A 9006-nucleotide genomic window follows, 5' to 3' on the forward strand; every position below is an offset into this window, starting at 1 on the left:
GAGTTTCCACTACTCTAACTGGTGCCGTCGTTTGCCTCTGCTTTACGTGCCCAAACCATCTCAATCTCCCCTCCCCAATCTTATCCGATATATTAGCCACTCCTAATCTTTCCCTAAAAACCTCAATTCTTATCCGATAATACTTAAAAGGCGTTAAACAAACAAAACCAAATTTTTAAACGGGTCATCTTGATAATACTTAACCACCAATCAATTAAGGTCAAATGCCCGACCAAGCGGTATTTTATATACCGTACCCCAAGCCCGTATAAGGAAAATAAGTTAAAAGTATTTACCTGAACAAATTTATACAATTTATCCCAGCCGTATACCACCAAGCAAGTACAGATAGCTTTTACTGGGCTCCTAAATAAAGGATTCAAGCAAGGAGGGAATTGATCTTGGATGTTCAGGTATGAAGCACAAGGGCCCCAACTTAGAACAATTTAGATCAAGGTGTCAATGAGATCAAAATAAAGAGGGGTATTTATAGGTTTTTGAGAACCGTTAGGATCGTTCCTCGTAAACCGTGATTAAATCTAAGCCCTACAAGTGTGCCCCTTGTTTTAGAAAACTATGGGTGCACTAAAACCAGCCCCTAGGATCAACTATGAGAGACAAGAAGCAAAACCACAACTGGTTTTCTGATTTTCTGGAACTGGAAAAGGTATACGGACCGTAAGGACCAGGTCTGATCAGCACAACTATCATTTGTTGACAGTTTTGGCCCCTGCACTTCCAAATGTCATTTCCGACACATCTAAGGCTCGTTAAACCATTTTTAAGGCTCTAAAATGAAGCCTAAGCATAGGGAACATGAAACATGCTCAAAAATATGCCAGATGTCGGTTCGTTTGGTCGTACGGTCACGTTGTTCGGCTAATTACGACGAAACACGGACGGACGCGAAAAACGAACCAAATTACGCGACGAATGGAATTTTATCAAGCCAATCACTAAAATAATATATTTTAATTCTTACATAAATTTTTGGGTGTCCGGATATATTCAGAATGTGAGATATGCGTGAAAATGCAAACTTGTGCACTTTTTGACACTTTTAGTCCCTGCATGACGTAAAAGTTTATTTTTGCACACCAAACACCTCCAAGCCTATATCTAAGCTATATAAAGGATAAATAGGGTATGTTTAACTCATGGTCATATTCCGGAAGGTCCGATTCTATACGAATCGACATACTTTTGCAGTTTGACGCAATTAGTCCTTTAATTGCGTAAAGTAGCGCGGAATGTCGTTTAATGATATCCAAGTCTTCCATAGCCCATAATGGGCATTCCCAAGCATATACTTAAATATTACTACACTCTTGATTGCTTAAATGGTCACCGAAAGGCGTATATTCAAAAGTTGACGCTTTAGGTCCCTCTATTGCACAAACTTGCGCATCTCATCATTTAATAGTATTGAAGCCCCACCTAATCCATATTAGACATTCTTGAAAGTATTATTAAACATCATGATGCTTCGGGTTCGCTAAAAGGTCACTCAGAGGTATAATTAAACATACTAACACTTTTAGCCCCTCTAACTTGCAAAGTTGCGCGTAACTTTACTTATAGGTATAAAAACCTTAGTCGGCCAATAGTTGGCATTCCCGAGGGTATAATCAAATATCATGAAGCTCCCGGTTTGTTAAAAGGTCACTCAGAGGTAAGAATTAACATGTTGATGCTTTTAACCCTTCATTGCGCAAACTTTTAATTAATTACGCAAACGGCTACACTTGATCAACAAGTGGCTCATTTGTGAATATAAATACCGTATGATGTTATTTAGAAACTTATTTTAGGCATGCTAACACTTCCAGTCCTTTCATAATCAAAGTTTTTGATTTTTCGAAAAAATCAGTCCCTTAAATTCAATGTTTGACTTCATTAGGGTTTATTACACGTGTCAATACATTATTGGACATGATTTACGAGGTGTTACACTCGGGCTTAATTATTCTACAAGTTTTCGGCTTGTAAAATGTTTGGCTTATAAAAAATGAGATTTTAGTAATATCAAGTTCACTATTTTTTTATTAGGGGTATCCTCGTATTTTTTAGGGGTATCCTTTGTATAAAACTGGAAAAAACAGTACGAATACGTGGTTGAGCCGTAGCCCCCGCTACGGCTCCTAAGACTATGGTTCCGCCCATGGGTGGGTCGGTAAAATTCAAGAAAGCGTTTCATGCAGTGTGCATCACAACAACTTGGTGTATATGGAAGGTACGGAACGATGCAGGGTTTAATGGAGCACAGGTACATATTCACAAGATCGTTGGGGATATTAAGTCAGTTAGCTTCCTATGGGTGAAGGCAAGATCTTAGCATGCCAGCTTAGACTGGGAAATTTGGAATGGTTCAGGCTGTACAATGCTGGTTGGTAGGGTGTGGTTTGTTTGTTTTGTTTCTATATTTGGGTGTCTTCTGTACATATTTTCTTTTGGGTGTATGTAATTGCTAGCTTGTATATATTGGGTGATAATGGAATAAAAATTTTGTTGTCCGTTCAAAAAAAAAGAAAAAAAAGAAAAACAACATGAAAGATATGGTTTCAACGTGAAGGACAACGTACCATACAAAACATGGTACCAAACATTTTTGACCATCCATATAATTTAAGTATACCAAATTAAGCTTTTGTATAAATTTAGTAAAAGTAAATTAATTAAAAACATTTATTTTATTAACGACATATTTATTGATAAATGAGTTGTAAATATTAAATGTAAAATCATGCATCTTGTGTTTGATTTATTACTGTTTTAATAAACAAAAGTATGACGATCCATTAGGGACATGGTATCAATGTGAAGGACGTAATTCCATAAGGAATATGAGACCAACGTGAAAGACATAGTGTCAACGTAAAGGACAACGTACCATACAAAACATGGTCCTAACACTCTTTTACCATCCATGTAATTTGAGTATACCAAATCAAACTTTTGTATAAATTTAGTAAAAGTAAGTTAATTCATAAACATTTATTCTACAACGACATATTTATTGATAAATGACTTGTAAATATAGATGTAATATCATGTATCTTCTGTTTGGTTTATTAAGGGAATACTTTAATCATTTTAAAATTATACAACAAATAAATTTATATAAAAGAGAAAATCACCTAAATAGTTATTAAATCTAAGATTTGCGAAAACAGACATTTATGATTATAGGCAATTACTTTCCGTCAAATAAGTTTCATCGATTATGACAGCTAAGGCTTAACTCACACATTTGGTGGCTTATCCTGTACTTTTAACAGCAAAGTTCACACTTTTAGATGTCGGCTACAACATAACCCATACTTTTTCTACCGATTAAATTCAATGACTATTTAAAAATATAAATGATTTGTTTTATTGTTTTGATATCGTTTTTCATTTTCCTAGGTGAAATTACCTTATTACCCCACCCAAAACCCTAAACATATTTCAACATTCGCCTATAAAACCACAACCCACAATCAGATTTGTAAATACCTCAACCTTAAACATATTTCAACATTCGGCAGAAAGATATGACTATATGAACAATAATAGATTTTGTGGGGCGTAGGTCGTAAATCCGTGTTAGGTAGTAAGCAAACAACAAACAACAACCAAAACCCGGAAAATCGTAAAAAATGTGAATTTATACCGCCATGTTAAGTCACATGTAGGCAAAGACAAAAGCTAACTTATGCCATGAAATGACGTAAAACATAGACAAACTCGAATTGCATTTATAGCGAAAAACTTTTATTTAGTGACAAAACTTACACACCAAAAAATTAAACAAAGAAATAGAAATCTGACAGGACTAATGATGTAAACCACATTAAAATAAACCACTATAAGAAAATAAAACAAAATAAAAAAAACAAGCCTCCACGAGTCGATTCTCTGTGGTGTAAAAAGACTCAAAGAAAAGAAGTAAAAACTAAGGGATAGCATTATAGTAATTAAGTCATAAAGAACGGTTTATTTATGTACCGTAGATAAGAGATACACAAAATGTTACATATAGTAATATAGAGTTTGTGTACTTTAAATCTTTCTTTCAAAATATCCAGTATTTTAATGTCTACTTATCATGCTTACCCTTTTATTATGTGACTAAAGTATGATTTGGTATAAACCCGAAACTCTTTGAAAATTGTAAAAAAAATGGTTCAAAATCAGTTTATATAATTTTCGAGCCAGACCAAGCTGCTAGCAGCTTCGTATAAATTTTGAGTTTGCACCAAGATGAGCTCGCTTGTTTGCGGCACCCACTAGCTACTATTGTTGGTATACTAGTTTTATGCACCGCCCGTGTTGCGGGGCACTAAACCAAATACTTCTCATTCTCATAATACACACGTCTGTGTTTCGATTATTTGAACATACTAGTCATAACATGATCTCAATAAAATTACATCGAGTCAACCACTTAAAACAAAGCAGTACCATAATTTTGCTAAAAAAAATAAAACGATGACAAGACTATAATTTTAAACTGGGGCAAAATTGTAATTTTTCATGACAAATGAGCAAGTGGCAGACATCTGCATGACACAAATAAAAATCACATCGAGAAAACCAATTAAAACAAAACACTACCATAGATTTGTAAAATAAAAAAAAAAACTCAAATGATGGCGTGATATGATTTTACACTACAGGCAAAATTGTAATTTGATAGAGCAAAAAACAAAAACGATAGCAAAGCTGTAAATTTGAACTGAGAGCAAAATCGTAATTTAGCAGAAAAAAACAAAAAAAAAAAAAACGATGGTAAAACTATTAATTTAAACGGGGCAAAATCGTAATTTGGCAAGACCAATTGGGAAGTGCCGGGTACTATTCTCTGCAATATCCTTTGTAGTTATATATATACTATCCATGTTTAAGAAATGTATACTTTTAACATCCTATTAATTTGAGTATACCTTTTGTATAAATTTAGTAAAAGTAAATTAATTCATAAAACATTTATTCTACCAAGTAGAAGTAAATTAATTCATAAACATTTATTCTACAACGATATATTTATTGATAAATAAGTTCTAAATATCAGATGTAATATCACGTATCTTGTGTTTGATTTATGAAGGGAATACTATAATCGTTTTAAAAGGATACAACAAATAAATTTATATAAATGATTTGTTTTGTTGTTTTGATATTGTTTTTGATTTTCCTAGGTGAAATTACCTTATTACCCCACCCAAAACCCTAAACATATTTCAACATTCGCCTATAAAAACTCAACCCACAATCAGATTTGTAAATACCTCAATCCCAATAATTTTACTTTGTTCTTGCGGTTCTCGAGTTTTGGTTGAAAGAAATTGGGATAGATGGAAAGGGAGACAAGGTTCGGGGAAGGTGATGGAATGTGTGGCTTCGAACAAAATAATCTGTCGTTATTTGTTTTGTTCCGAGACCACCCATTCCAACATCTTCCTCTGACTATCTCCCCATCCTTTCTTGTCCTTAGACGACTAGTGCTGGTAGAGTGATCGATTTTATTTTATATGTTTTATTGTTTAATAGATCATCACATATAGAACGCGATGAGATTAAAAAAGTATTTAGTGTTTGTTATGTTTTTTTTGTTGTTTGATTTTAATTTTCTTTCAGTAGTGTTTAATATTTTTTCCAGGTTCCATGAAACGTGGTTCTCAGACGTTATCCATGATCTGTTTAGATTCCGGGAGACATCCAGTTGAGCTCCGTTAGCTGGACCGGCAGAACGATATGACTATATGAACAATAATAGATTTTGCGAGGCGTAGGTCGTAAAACCATTATGAGTAGTAAGCAAACAACAAACAACAACCAAAACCGGGAAAACTGTAAAAAAATGTGAATTTATACCGCCATGTTAAGTCAAATGTAGGCAAAGACAAAAGCTAACTTATGCCATGAAATGACGTAAAACATAGACAAACTCGAATTGCATTTATAGTGAAAAACTTTAATTTAGTGACAAAACTTACACAATAAAAAAATAAACAAAGAAATAGAAATCTTATAGGACTAATGATGTAAACCACATTAAAATAAATCACTATAAGAAAATAAAACAAAATTAAAAAAACAAGCCTCCACGAGTCGATTCTCTGTGTTGTAAAAAGACTCAAAGAAAAGAAGTAAAAACTAAGGGATGGCCTTATAGTAATTAAGTCATAAAGAACGGTTTATTTATGTACCGTAGATAAGAGATACACAAAATGTTACATATAGTGATACAGAGTTTGTGTACTTTTAATCTTTCTTTCAAAATATCAAGTGTTTTGATGTCTACTTATCATGGTTACCCTTTTATTATATGACTAAAGTGCGATTTGGTGTAAACTTGAAACTCTTTGAAAATTGTTAAAAAAATGGTTCAAAATCAGTTTGTATAATTTTCGAGCCAAACCATGCCGCGACCTACTTCGTATAAATTTTGAGTTCGTACCAAGATGAGCTCGCTTGTTTGTGGCACCCACTAGCTACTTTTGTTGGCATACTAGTTTTATGCCCCGCCCGTGTTGCGAGGCACTAAACCAAATACTTCTCATTCTCATAACATACACGTCTGTGTTTCGGTTACTTGAACGTACTAGTCATAACATGATCTCAATAAAATTTACATCGAGTCAACCACTTAAAACAAAACAGCACCATACTTTTGCTAAAAATAACTAAAACGATGACAAGACTATAATTTTAAACTGGGGCAAAATTGTAATTTTTCATGACAAATGAGCAAGGGGCAGACAGCTGCATGACAAAATAAAAATCAAATCGAGTCAACCAATTCAAACAAAACACTACCATAGATTTGTAAAATAAAAAAAAAACTAGAATGATGGCATGATATGATTTACACTATGGGCAAAATTTTAATTTGATAAAGCAAAAAAAATAGCGATGGCAAAGCTGTAAATTTGAACTGAGAGCAAAATCGTAATTTACTAGAAAAAAAACAAAAACGATGGTAAAACTATCAATTTGAACGGGGCAAAATTATAATTTGGCAAGACCAATTGGGAAGTGCCGGGTACTATTCTCTGCCATATCCTTTGTAGTTATATATATACTATCCATGTTTAAGAAATGTATACTTTTACCATCCTTTTAATTTGAGTATACCTTTTGTATAAATTTAGTAAAAGTAAATTAATTCATAAAACATTTATTCTACCAAGTAGAAGTAAATTAATTCATAAACATTTATTCTACAACGATATATTTATTGATAAATAAGTTCTAAATATCAGATGTTATATCACGTATCTTGTGCTTGGTATATTAAGGGAATACTTTAATCGTTTTAAAAGTATACAACAAATAAATTTATATAAAAGAGAAAATCACCTAAATAGTTATTAAATTTAAGATTTGTGAAAAGATACATTTATGATTACAGCCAATTACTTTCCGTCAAATAAGCTTCATCGATTATGACAGCTAAGGCTTAACTTACACATTTGGTGGCTTATCCTGTACTTTTAACAGCTAAGTTCTCACTTTTAGATGTCGGCAATAACATAACCCATACTTTTTCTACCGTTAAATTCAATGACTATTTAAAAATATAAATGATTTGTTTTATTGTTTTGATATTGTTTTTCATTTTCCTAGGTGAAATTACCTTATTACCCTCCCAAAACCCTAAACATATTTCAACATACGCCTATAAAAACTCAACCCACAATCAGATTTGTAAATACCTCAACCCCAATAATTTTACTTTGTTCTTGCCATTCTCGAGTTTTGGTTGAAAGAACTTGGGATAGATGGAAAGGGAGACAAGGTTCGGGGAAGGTGATGGAATGTGTGGCTTCGAACAAAATAATCTATCGTTATTTGTTGTTTTGTTCCGAGACCACCCATTCCAACATCTTCCTCTGACTATCTCCCCATCCCTTCTTGTCCTTAGACGACTAGTGCTGGTAGAGTGATCGATTTTATTTTATATGTTTTATTGTTTAATAGATCATCACATATAGAACGCGATGAGATTGAAAAAGTATTTAGTGTTTGTTATGTTTTTTTTTGTTGTTTGATTTTAATTTTCTTTCAGTAGTGTTTAATATTTTTTCCAGGTTCCATGAAAGGTGGTTCTCAGTCGTTATCCATGATCTGTTTAGATTCCGGCAGACATCCAGTTGAGCTCCGTTAGCTGGACTGGCAGAACGATATGACTATATGAACAATAATAGATTTTGCGAGGCGTAGGTCGTAAAACCATTATGAGTAGTAAGCAAACAACAAACAACAACCAAAACCGGGAAAATCGTAAAAAATGTGAATTTATACCGCCATGTTAAGTCAAATGTAGGCAAAGACAAACGCTAACTTATGCCATGAAATGACGTAAAACATAGACAAACTCGAATTGCATTTATAACGAAAAACTTTAATTTAGTGACAAAACTTACACAATAAAAAATTAAACAAAGAAATAGAAATCTGATAGGACTAATGATGTAAACCACATTAAAATAAATCACAACAAGAAAATAAAACAAAATTAAAAAAACAAGCCTCCACGAGTCGATTCTCTGTGGTGTAAAAAGATTCTTAGAAAAGAAGTAAAAACTAAGGGATGAATTAATAGTAATTAAGTCATAAAGAACGGTTTATTTATGTACCGTAGATAAGAGATACACAAAATGTTACATATAGTGATACAGAGTTTGTGTACTTTTAATCTTTCTTTCAAAATATCCAGTGTTTTGATGTCTACTTATCATGGTTACCCTTTTATTATGTGACTAAAGTGCGATTTGGTATAAACTCGAAACACTTTGAAAATTGTTAAAAAATGGTTCAAAATCAGTTTGTATAATTTTCAAGCCAAACCATGCCACGACCTGCTTCGTATAAATTTTGAGTTCGCACCAAGATGCGCTCGCTTGTTTGTGGCACCCACTAGCTACTTTTGTTGGTATACTAGTTTTATGCCCCGCCCGTGTTGCGAGGCACTAAACCAAATACTTCTCATTCTCATAACATACACGTTCGTGTGTTTCG

Source organism: Helianthus annuus, chromosome 8 (genome assembly GCF_002127325.2).
Source record: "Helianthus annuus cultivar XRQ/B chromosome 8, HanXRQr2.0-SUNRISE, whole genome shotgun sequence".
Classification (NCBI taxonomy): Eukaryota; Viridiplantae; Streptophyta; class Magnoliopsida; order Asterales; family Asteraceae; genus Helianthus; species Helianthus annuus.